Here is a 13,122-nt window from a genome sequence, read left to right as displayed (position 1 = left end):
TAAGGAAAATATGCAGAGTAAAAGGAACAATTCCTTTCAAGGGTTTGAGGTACAAGGTATGAACTCAGAAGTTCAGGCTGGCCCTCGGTGTTCCTTTAAAAATCTGTTTATTTTCACTCTGAATAGATCAGTGAAATACACAGGAGTGAAGGAAGCTATGAAGAAAGAGTATTGGTTATGCTCCTGTACATTGGTCATTGTTGCCAGCTCAATGTATCTGCAAAACTAACTTGGGGGGCTTCCATCATGCTGTCATTTTTCCAGTTTTGACATGGTTTTCCCTCCCCTCTCCCTAACTTATCTCAGAATATTTCTGCTCAGAAGACCAAGGTTGGGTTAATTTTTTTAAAAGAAAGTGTGATTTCTAGCTAATTGCCTTATTTATACCTCGAATTTATTTGTTCCTAAAATTCCTGTTAGAAAGGACACAAGTTACTCTTCCAAAAGCTGTATGTGCCAGGGTAGGACTATAATAATGAATGAAACACACATAGTCCTGCTCTCAGAAAACTTACCATCGAACAGAAAGTAAAATAAAGCACAGCAAGTACCAATATATAAAACTGTGAAATTATGAAATATTTCTAAAATATAAATTAACATCTTTGAGAGAGCAAGGATGAGAGAATTAATCAATTCTGCAAATATACTCACTGCCAGACATTATACTACTCAGAACTATATAATATATAGGCTGTGGACTTCAGTTTCAAAACTAGATTTACTTCAACTCATCTAATGTTTAGTGAGCGCCCAGTATATAAAGTATTGTCGTTCTACTATTCTTCTCACTCAGCTTCGCCATTCTAGCCTACTTCACGTTCCTTGAAATGCCAGGCATACTCCCAGCTCAGTTTTGCACTTGCCGTTCCTTCTCGGTGAATTTTTTCTCCTAAATTATTTCTACAATCACTCCATCATTTCTCTCATGTCCTTCTCCAATGTCAACCACTCAGTGAGACATTCTTTAACCATCCTATCTATAATTACACCCCAATCCCGATAGTCCCCATCTGTACTCCATACTTCGGTATCTCCATAGAAAAGGTTCCTTTATTATCTAACATGCTAAATAGTTTACATATATTTTTATTTATATTTATTTCCTATCTTCCTTATCACTTGTAAGCTCCTAATGTTCAGGGACATACCCTATGATGATGAGGTCATTAGTGTTATTTTTATATATACAGATTATAAGGAATTATTAATTGATTTGGCATCTTGCTGGAGTTGATCATCCTTTTTTATCTTACTTGCCAAGATAAATTTGGATAAATTAGGCCAAGCCTAAGTAAAAAACCAACCATTTGAGAATTTATTAAATATGAAGAATAAAATTCCATTAAAAAGAGTTATTTTTTAATGGAATTTTATTCTTCATATTTAATAAATCTTCATATTGTAATCACTTATTACAAAAGCAATTATGTTCATTACAAGAAAAAACAGAAAATGGATAAAAGAAGAAAATAAATACAAACCATATTCCCAAACCCAAACTATAATCATTGTTAATATTATAATAATTTCTATGCGAAAAATAGGATGATAGTGTTCATACTATGCTGTAACCTACTCAGTCAATGTCCTACATGCATCAGATGCCCAGGCCTCCTCCTGGGTGGCCTCTGACCTACTTAACACAGGTACACCACAGATGAACCCACTCAGTGTCCATCCCACTAGCAAGTAACCTGGAAGTGTGGAGAAGGTAACTTCTTATCAGGAAGTACTGATCAATGGGAGACAGAGCCAGTAATCCATTCTTCCCTCTTTCCACTCCCAAGCCCCATCATACAGAGTCCAGACACACAGTACACATGGGTTGTTAAGAATTCCTCAGTCTTTCTGATCCAATCATTGATTTCACTTGGCAGTGACCAGGTCAATAATGCCTTCTGCACCTGTTGACTCTCCCTTCTTCCCAACCTCACTCTTCCTTGTCCCTCACTTCTGATTTCTGGGATTGCAATCCCTCATAAAATCATAACACATAAGTCTGCTGCTAGATTTGCTTCCTGTGGCATCCACATTAAGACACCTGATTTTTGCATTAAAATTTATGTTAAATACTTTTTTGTATCACTGTCAGTTCTTCTGTACATAATGGAAATTCAGTAAGATCACAACTCTGTCTTCCTTATTGTTTTATACTCAGTACCTAGAATAGTGTCTGACATATAGTAAGTAGGTGCCTGATATATTTCTACTGAATATACCAGTTTATCATTGCTGTATCTTTTCTAGATTATACATACCTCAATATGTATATTCAGACCATAATTTGACATTCAATTAGTTCCGAATTCTACCTAATTCAGTCTGACATTGGGTATGCATCAAAATCTTGGTTCAGACATATGATTATTTCCACATTCTTATAAGTGACTTCTCTGGGTCAAAGGATAGGCACAATTTTCAGGATTTTTTTATGTATTTGCTATTCAATTTGAATAATAATCGTGACATTCTACTTATTTTAATCTGTCGGTAATTCTTCTAGCAGACCAGGATATTTTCATAACATCAACAGAGGAAAAGGCATAACCTGTGTTCACCTGTTTCATCAGGTTAAAAACCACTTGCTTTTATGTGATGTCAATAAGGGGCTGATCAGTAGGTTCAAGCTAGGAAATTTGAAAAGAAAAATTTGAACCTTAAAAGTCCTTGCTGCAGAAATATATATATATTATATATATATATATATATATATATATATAATATATATATATATAATTAATAGGATCCCTCTCTCCACTACCCCTCCCAATAGTAATTTACTTTTCATGTCACAGAATTCAGCACCAAACAAATTACACTCCTTATCCATGGCTCTAAGCTCAAAATGCTCAGACTGATGTTTTTCACTAAAAACCACAGGTAAAGTGATTCCAGGGTGTTTTTTCTGATAGTAAAAGAAATCCTGGAAACTCTTTACAATTATTCCTGCATGGATCAATGTGGCATATAGCAGTAGTCCAGAGATCAGTGTGAGACATATCTGAAACTGAATCCATGCTGACAGAGAAATACTTTCTATTCGTCGAATACTTGAAGTACATAATTTCATATGAACTGGATTATCTCTTCATAAATTGTGGGCAACAAATAAGATGAGTTTAATGCTTACCTGAGTTACCATATATAGCAAGCTGATCTGTGCGGAATAGAGACAACAGAGTAATCGGTTTCACAGACCAAAAATAAAAAAAGTTTATTGTTCGGAAAACTAATCAGTCCATTCTCTGCATGAAAGGAAAACCCACATTCAGAAACCTGTTTATATGATGAGTTCGAATGAATGCCGTCATACCAGCTGGGTATTACAACTTTATGTAGGAATTCGGAGAATTGGAGGATTGTTTTTCCTTAGTATCCAGTTAATTATCTGACAAATAAATTCAAATTGGTAGATCCCAGATAGTCAGTCTTTAGATAAACAATCTTTATCACATTATTTTATATCAAACTAATGTCATTACTGTTTAACAGGTTTTTTTTAAAGGCTTTTTTTCTTTTCCTTGGAACCTTTTGATTACCTCAAAAGTTCTTTGTAATATGTGATATGTTTAAATATATATATTTTGCAGCTCTTTAAAAGTTTTAATTAAACATGTATCTTTTAACGGGGGTTACCAGAGTCTTATTGAAGATGAAAAAAACATCACCGTGTATCTAGCAGAAGGGCTGGGGTAAATCAAGGCTTCATGGGTTTAGATGTAAACCACAGCTCTGTCCCTCACTGAAGTTGAAGAATTGAAATAAAAACAATGCATGTCATCGATGCAGTTCTGCTTTAATACACACTGTTGAAATTTCCCCTGGCTTAAAAGTAATACATATTAAAAAGAAGAACATGCACAACGCAGGCTAAGGACAAATCCTGAACCCTCTCAAATATAAATGTGTTCAAAATGATATTTTTAGTTCCGTCTGTGAAGAGAAAGAAACTTGTGCTCAACCCAGTCTATAAATTTCTGTGTGCCTATTGATATAATATGTAGATGTCCTTGGCCAGATAAAAAGACAAAAAGAAAACTGCCTGCCTGTATGAGCAGGAAGCACTGCAAACCCTCTCAACGATCTCTCTCTAATCAAAACAATTCCTCAAGGCTGTGTGACGGTCTGAAAAAATTAAGATAAAATAACAAAGAAAAAAAACTTGCATATTTTTGACATACATCAGTTGAAACATAATTTTTTGTAAAAATGCAAAGTTTTAATAAAATGTTTATTTAAAAAGAAAAGAAAAGAAAGACCCAATTATGGGATAAACATTGCCAGAGGAACAAAAGCTATAGCATTCACCACAAACTTGCTCTTTGTTTAATTTTAAAACATAGACATGGCCTTACCTTTTATATATTAAACCATGACAGATTCTATTCTTTTAAAAGCAATTCTGTCTTTTCTTATGGCTGCAAGCATCTGGAGCCAGCTAATGCCCAGGAAGTGATCAACTGATGGACTTGAAGCTTATCACGCAGCAAACAGCATCTCCAAATACTCTGTAAGTTCTTCATCTCGCTTCTAAGGTCACTCTGCACTAATTTCAACTTAAATTTAATTTTTAAATACAAAGGAACTTTGCTATGAAAGTTGGACTTGAATCATTCATGACGAGTCCTATTAGACTAAATCTCTAAAAGGAGTGCCGTCTTAAAGATTCTTCTTCTCTTTGGAAAACTGATTCCATCTCTACGGCATTTTGGCAACACAAAAGAGATTATTGTCATATTCTCAAAAGCCACCCTGCTTCCAGAATCACAAATAATCTTCATTTCCCAAATCAATACATGCCTTATGCACATTTTCTTGAAAATATCAATTGTATATATTTAGATTTAACAAATACTTTATTCTAGCTCTTTGAATTTCTTTTGATTACTGAAGATTGTTCTGACATCATGGGGAGATGTATAAAGACAAATATTAAATGCTGCACTATACTAGTCATGTCAGTAGCACCACTCAATGAGCTTTTTGATACTAAGCCACATGACAACTAATATAGTTTCCAGACATAAAGTGGACGTGTATTCAGTTGGCATTTCGGCACTTCCCTGGAACAGAACCACTTTTTAGAATTACAAGGTTACTTAATTGAAAGTAGGTCTTAAAATTATAGTAGTTGTTAAACACTAGGAGCTAAATTTCCATTTGTATACTTAAAGCTGTTATTTTGAGCTGAATCGGGCAGGCAGTTTAACAAGCAACAGGAAATGTTTAAAGTCACCAAGATCATTATCCAGTGAAATTAAAATCTCCAAACCAGAGGGCTCAAGCATTACATGGGAATTTGCTCGTGAAAGCAGCATCATCGGCAGGAGCACATCTGGATAGGTAAGGCTATGAGAAACACTTGGGACCACCTAGCAAGGAGCAGAGGCCAGGCAGTCCTTCGCCAAAGGTACGTCCTATTCCCTGGGGCTGCACACATGGATTCGGGTGTACAGCTCAGGTGGCCGGAGCTGTGTTACTGACTCTGCAATGTATGCTCGTGTGTGTGTGTGTGTGTGTGTGTGTGTGTGTGTGTGTGTGTGTGAATCCTATTTCCCAGGCCTCTTTACTGGTCCTATGGATAGGGTGGGAAAAGACACCCAGCTTTACAGTTTTCTTCCTGATCTCACTTTCCTTAGAGCATTCACTTTAAGAGAACTTATGATTGTAAATTCTTCCTCTGTCCCTTTGAGATGTAAATCTTCTCCTAGACTCTTCCCAGTTTACAACCAAAAAAAATGTCTTTCTCAAGGAGCTGGGAGTCACCACTTTGAAATGCAATCACCAAAGGAAACAGTGCCCCTATCTCCCAGTTTCTGTGGGAGAGAGGAGCCTAAGTTCCACAAGCAACACTGAGCAAATGCAGATGCCCTCACCCCTTCACTGGCATGCTTCCCCATGGTCTTCAATATTTTTCCACTGATTCCATAGAATTCTCTTCTGTGTCCTGAATTTTCTATGTTCCTTCTGCTGTCAGTTACCTCCATTTTTTATCTTTGTTTTCTCTTTCCTGTTGGTTTTGCTCCACAATGGAAATGCCTGGTTATTAGTGTATGGTTACAGGTTGGTGTGGCTGCTAACGTGGTTTCCTCTGCAGTTGTTTCAGGTCTTTTGCCCTAACAGGATTCTTCCTAACGTGGAAAAGCAGATGGCGAGCTCTGTGTAGGTTTTTGGATATGTGAGTACAGAGCAGAAAGGAATGTTGAGGGCTGTCTAGCATTAGAAAACCTTTGTATAGTTCTCTCCTGGAAGAACTGCCTTTCCTTCATATTTTACTCCTTCATATTGTATTTGGAGATGCAGCATTATTTCGATCTTGACTCGTTCCTTTCCTTTACCTACACCTACACAGAATCCTCTCCACCTGATGGCACTTGCTGAGAAAAATAATTATCAGCCACCATGGTCTGTGAATGTCCAGGAGAGGGAGATGTTGGTGCCCAACTTCTGTGACTGCCCCAGCTTACTCTGCTCTTTCTGTTTTGACTCTAAGCCAAAGAAACAGCTTGGAGCTTCTCTGGTGCTCCTTCTGGTGAAACTGATCTTATTTACTCTTTTCACTTCTATTCATCATTCTCTTTTCAGTCATTTTAAGGATTTCCTTAAAATCCTCAAGCACTGCCTGCTTTCTTTTTCCTTTTCCCGCACTATCCTTTCCCCTCCCTCCCTCCCTCCCTCCCTCCCTCCTTCCCTCCCTCCCTCCCTCCCTCTCTTCTTAAGGGCCTGGATCCCATCAAAAGGGCCCCATCCTTATGCCTCTCTAAATTTAACGACCACCCAAAGGCCACATCTCCAAATAACATCACATTTTAGTTAGAGCCTTTACATGGTAACTGTGCGGGTGGATGGGGGACACAACACAATGATGTCCCTAACAGTAATTCCTGCATGGAACATGAACTTAAAAGAGGTGTTGGGTACTGGTAAAATCAGTTTGGATTGGCATTTATTAAGTGAACAATTAAGCAACGCAAACCAAGATAGTGTCAGTGTGGTTGAAAAGGATATTAATATTTTAGCGATTTCTGAGATAGAAGTAACATGTTTTGTTATTCATCTGAAATGAGTGAGAAAGAGGAAGAATTTAAATATAAGAGGATTAAATCTACTGCATGGGACCAACATTGAATATATATATTGTCTTTGAACTTTGTTTTTTCACCTGTTGGTGGAATCTCTAAAGTTGCTATTCACCGTAGCATTTAGTTCTCCACTTCTTAAAAGTAAATATTTAGATTCAATCACCAATTCTGTAGCATTTGTTTAGCCTTCTTGCCTTCAAGTCTCAGCAAATGCAGTGGTATTTTATGTGTTAAAGAAATAAATCCTTTGAGTCTTGAAGCAGATTTCTCAACACAATTGATTTTCCTTTGTGTGGGTTTAGAAATCTTCACTGCTTTTGCCAAATCCTGTAGATCATGAGCAGTGCCCTTGCATTCTGGGGAAGTCAGCCTCTGTCAGCCTGGAAGATAAATGGGGAATCTTGGCTTGGAAATCTTGGTTGGACTTTATGTGCCTCTTTATAAGTTGACAAAATGCAACTGAGCTTTCAGAGGCCAAAAGGCATCAAGAAGAGCATGAAATCTCAACAATTTAGTGAGGCCATCTGAGTGTTCATAGAAGGAGAAATGAGAATACGTGAAGATTAAGTCTCTACAGGAAAGGGAGAGAAAAGTGAAAAGAAAGCAAGTCTGAAGAGGTGGCAAGGTAGGTAAAACAGGATGAGTAGCCTTTGGTGAACAGATGGTTTGTGTTAAGGAAAATTAACAGAGGATTATGAAGCACCTACTGACGGTTCCAGTTAGGTGCTAGTGATGCTTGAGAATGCAAAAGCAGTTCAAAATCTGCGCTTTAACACTACGGACACTCACATTTCATTCTCCTCTTTTCTGCATTTGCAGTCCCATTCATCTTTTCTACTTTCTACTAATCAAGTCAAAGTGGCATCACAACTCAGAATACCAAGAGAATATTTTCAAATGTTTCGAACTTCTCTTCCTCCTCATTCTGTATTCGATCATTTAGAATTCTGCTTAATACATGTATGGATAGGTATGTCTCTTTTAATGCATTTATTTATCTTAACTGTAAGCTTCTTATGAGCAGAGATTAAATAATGTCCTCTGGCCCCCTTCTAAGTGCCATATGCACAATGAAATCTTAATATTAATTGATGTTCAGTTCTGGCCGAGATGACTGCTAAATAACAGTTTTATGAGTGAACAATGAAGGCATGCTTTGTACATTGCTATTTGGATCTCTAAAGGAGTTACTTATTTTGGTATTGAACTTCTTCATTTAAAAGATGCAAAAAGCAGAAAATGAATCTTGACCCTGAGATCGTTTTTTTTCACACTTAGTTGACCCTTGTATAAAGCATCCCTGTTCCATTTTACTTTCTTAGACTCTTCCATCTCATTAAATTTATATCCTCTAGGAGATCATAGAACTATATTAATTTACCAAGCACTATTTTTAAAACAATGGGTTGTGCAGGGTGGCCTGTGGGGTCTCAGCTCCCGCTCCCCACATAAGAACACACGATGTGGCTAGGCCAAAAAGCAACACCCACGGAGCCATAGGTAGGGGAGTCACACCACTATATTCTCACTGGCGCCGGGGGAGACACACGCAGTAGTAGCCACATGATCGGCAGTCCGCCATTCACTTCTCTGCCTTACAACCAACCAACCAATCAATGCAGCCCCGCAGTTACATCAGTAGCCAATTGGCTAACCTGTTACAGCTGATGGCCAACCAATCACAGTTGATGGTCATTCACTACATGAGCCAGCACCTCCTCACGCGAGGCGGAGAGCCTGTAAACCACTCTCTGGGACTCTGTCCCCACACAATGTAATCATGCATTTTAAAGCATTATTTATTATTGGAACTTTCAATTCAAATAAGCATTTATTTTAGAACCTACGGTGTTGTTATTTTGTTGAAACTATGGAGAAATAGAAGACATGACAATTTGGTCCTTAAAATTTCAGTGAAGAGAAAATAAGACATATATAGACACACAAAATAAAGTTAAATATCATTATCAAGTACAAAAAAGCAACAAAATGATTCCTCCTCCAAGACTGTAGATTTCACTGTGAGCCTATGAAGGCTAGAAGAATTCATGGCATGGTGATATCTGAGCAGATCAGCGTGGAATAAGTGGAAAAGAAAGACTAGAGGACTCTGGGGGAGCTACGGCGGTGGGGAGGAGGGTGGTGATGGAGAAGTCCAAACGAGGAAAGGAAATACTTATAGCCTGCTCAAAATATCATGAGTTCCCATCCATCTGGGTGACCTAGGAGGTTTTGGGAGGAAGAGTGGAAGATGAATTGACAGACAGAGGAGGCCAGAAAATAAAGAACTTCTAATATTGACTTACAAAATTTTGTTCAATAAATCAAATAATCCCAAACTATCAGCATAAATACTCCATCCTTCCACTGTGAGACTATCATTGGCAATGCCTCTAATATAAATGCTTCAGAGTATAATAGAGCAATCACTTTGCTAGGGTTTGAAGTCACACAGATCTTACTCTATTTTTCACTACTTGCAAGATATGTAATGTCAGGCAAATTATTTAGACCTGCTGAATCTCATTTCCTTTACCTATAAAATGGGGATTGTATTACCTATTTCAAACCATGTTATAAAGATCAAATTAAATTATATGATGGTGTAATATTGTGATTTATAATAAATCTATATTTGGTTTTTATTTTCTGCCACAGAGCTCCTAAAACCATTGGGATTACCTAAATGATGAGAATAAAGGTGCCCTTTGTTATGTTAATGAAGTGAGTTTTGGAAAGCTACCAGGTAACTAAAGAATGGGGCTGATTACCAGGAGAATCAACCCTGAATGGAGGGTTGGAACTTTCAGTCCCACTCCTTGATTTCCAGGGAGGAGAGAGGGGCTGGAGGTCGAATCGATCCCCAGTGGCCAACGATTTAATCAACCACATCTATGTAATAGAGATGCCATACAAACCCAAGAAGTAGGGTGTTCAGGAAACTTCCAGGTTTGGAAGTCTTCCAGGTTAGTGTGTTTCATAATAAACTGGTAATCTAATAAGGAAAATGTTTCTGAGTTCTGTGAGCAGCTCTAGCAACTTAATCAAACTCAAGGAGGGGGTCGTTGGAACTTCCAGTATAGCCAGTTGATCAGAAGCACAATTGATAACCTGGGCTATGGACTGGTATCTAAAGTGGGGTGGGGGGCAGTCTTTTAGGACTGAACCCTTAACCTGTGGGATCTGATGTGATCTCTGGGTGGAAGTGAGTTGAATGGTAGGACACCCAGCTGATGTCGAAGACTTGCTTGGATGTGTAAGGAAACCCCCTCACAGGCACACTCTGGAATTGGTGACTGGAATTCTAGATGCATATAAAGTTCACAGCCCAATATCTAATACACATTCAATAAATGCTGGCTGCTATCGTTGCTATGGTTGTTATTCCCTCTTGGTGACTGAAGAAGGTACTCTACTTCTAGAGCTTTATGCACCCATTTCTCGGGGCTATTATCAAAATCAAGCGAGATAACTCTGAGTATCACTAGGCATTCAATAAATTATGGCTATGTTCATTATTTTATTATAATTTCTTTACTATCTTTGTGTCACTGCTATCTATCTCACTTCATATATATATGGCATAAGATAATAACGTGTCATAATGTTGGACATAATATATATGATGTAACATAATTAATTGTTGTATAACAATTTCATATTATTGAGTGGCTTCTATCTAAATGCCACTGTGCTGGAAGCTACTGAGTATATACTAATAACTTACAGCAGTTGTTGACAAACTATGTTTGGCAGGACAAATGTGGCCTGCCACTTCTTTTTTTGAACACTTTTATTAGGACACAGCCACGCCTATTCTTCATGTATTATCTTTGGCTGCTTTTGCACCACAATAGCAGAGTTGAGTAGTGACAGACTGAATGGCTGGTAAAACCTAAAGTATTTACTATATAGTTCTTTATAGAAAATGTTTACCAATTCCTAAGTCAGAGTATTCCCATCCTTAAGATGTTTTTGATCTGGCAAACTGTATAAACAGACATAAATATCTAAGTCAGAACATACACTTCATTAGAGAAGTGTATAACCGATTTCATAGAAAGAGGTAACTAATTCAGTTGAGCTGATCATAAAAGAATTTATTACAGTAGTAGCATTTGAAAATGCCTTTTATTAAAGCTAAGACTTATTAAATAATTTCTTTGGTTATTTGTTCATTCAATAAATATCCGAAAATTGCCTCCCATATGCCAGGCACTATTTTAGGTGCCTGGAATTTGGCAGTAAACAGAATGGAGCAAGATCTTATTCTCATGGGGCTGACATTCTAGTGGGGAAGGCAATGTACAAATAAACAAATAATTACATAATATAACGTCAGTGAGTTAAAGAAAAAGAAACAAGGTAAAGGGATAGAGAACAGAGGAGACAGTGGGTACTCTTAGGATGGTTAAAGAAGACTTCTTTGAAGAAGCGATATTTTAGGAGGGACCTAAGACAATAAGTCATGCACATGTCTCAGGGGAGAGCAGTCCAGGTAGAAGTACAGAGATGAAGAGACTCTGAGTCAGAACTGTGCCTGATGTGTTCGATCAAATGTACTTTCTGGTACTTACTATGTTGCACCACTGCTTAATAGCTTTAAATGTTAAGAACATATTATCAGATTTAATTCTCCCAGTAACATTATGATATTTGAAATTCTATCATTCCCACTTTACAAATGTAGAATTTAGGTCTAAAGAGGTTAAGTAACTAACCCAAAGTCATAGAGCCATTTCATGGCAGCTCTTAAATCCAGGACTCTCTGACTCCAAAGCCCATTCTCTAAACACTACTAGAAGAGCATCTAGAAATGTAATAGATGTGGGCATGATTTCTAGATACAGAAAGAGAAACTACAAAAGAATGTATTTCTAATGTGAGGTGTGTTTCCTAATTTGGTTTTAATGTGAATTTTGTATGGAACATTAAACAAGATGAAGCTAAAAAAAAAAATAGGTTGGGGACACATTGTGGGGGGCCAGGAATCTTAAGCAGACGAGTGTAATCTTAATTCATTTGGTAAAGGGAAGTCATTCACGGATCTGGGATAAGGAACTAAGTAGAACAGTGCACTGGGAAGATCGATCAGGCAACAGTGAGTGTGATGGATTTGTGCCAGGAAGGCTGTAGAACTAGCTCAGTATTTACTGCAACAGCCCAAGCAAGCTGCAATGAGGAATTGAACTGGGGCAATGACACTGAGAACAGAGAGGAAAAGAAGTATGTTAGTTGAACTCCAGAGACAGAATCTATATAACCTGACAACTGACTGGCATCAGGAACATGAAGAATTCAAAGATGATTGTGATGTTTTAACCCTTGGAAAGATGATGTGACCATGAACTGGACAAGAGGAGAAACTTGGGTTAGAGTGCAGCAATGTCCTTCTGGCAGAAGGAGAGTTTTATCAATGACCTAAGAGTTATCTGTGAAGAAGTGACAGGTGGTTATTAGACGAGATGATAAGATCTTTGGGCAGGAATGTGAAATAAAAAATAAGGCCCTGAGACCAGAACATTTACAGAAAGCCTATGTTTAGGAGAAAGAAGGAAGGGAAGCAGGCTCTCCAAGCTATAAGATGATAATGATGGCTAACACTTACCAAGCGTTTACTATATTCTAGGCACAAGTCTAATTAAGTGTTTTACTATATGTCAACACGTGAATAATGGATTGGCTTGGAAGGCAGGAAAAACAGGGTACCAAGAAGGGAGAACTCTCTTTAGAAAGAACTTGTGGTCTGGCAGCCTTTGGGGTGGATGACAGAGGGTGACCAGGAAGGTATGGTTGAGCATTCAGAGCTCTAAGGCCTCAACACATTCCAACGCCACGATGTTTGAACTAGAACAGTTCTACTTCTGTAGTTCTATATAAGATTTCACCAGGCAAAAATAATGGGGCTCTGATGCTAAATTACTCTGAAGTCCATTAGCTTAGTGTTTGAGAATGGAGTGACCAAGGTTGTGGGAACATTCACAAACAGATAAGAAGGGGGAGAAATGGTGAGATAGTTAAGGAGAAATAAAAAGAT

The 13,122-nt window shown here is 37.7% G+C and overlaps 1 protein-coding gene across 2 annotated transcripts in view; it reads right to left on the bottom strand.

The window, feature by feature from the left end:
• SNX7 (sorting nexin 7) overlaps positions 1-13,122 on the bottom strand; it is a 599,355-nt gene that overhangs the window by 468,653 nt on the left and 117,580 nt on the right. The gene's annotated exons all lie outside the window — the stretch shown is intronic.

The sequence above is a fragment of the Rhinolophus sinicus genome, linkage group LG14 (assembly GCF_036562045.2).
Source record: "Rhinolophus sinicus isolate RSC01 linkage group LG14, ASM3656204v1, whole genome shotgun sequence".
In the NCBI taxonomy this organism is placed as follows: domain Eukaryota; kingdom Metazoa; phylum Chordata; class Mammalia; order Chiroptera; family Rhinolophidae; genus Rhinolophus; species Rhinolophus sinicus.
The sequence above is the reverse complement of the archived record's forward strand: the minus strand, read 5'-3'. Positions and strand labels throughout refer to the sequence as shown.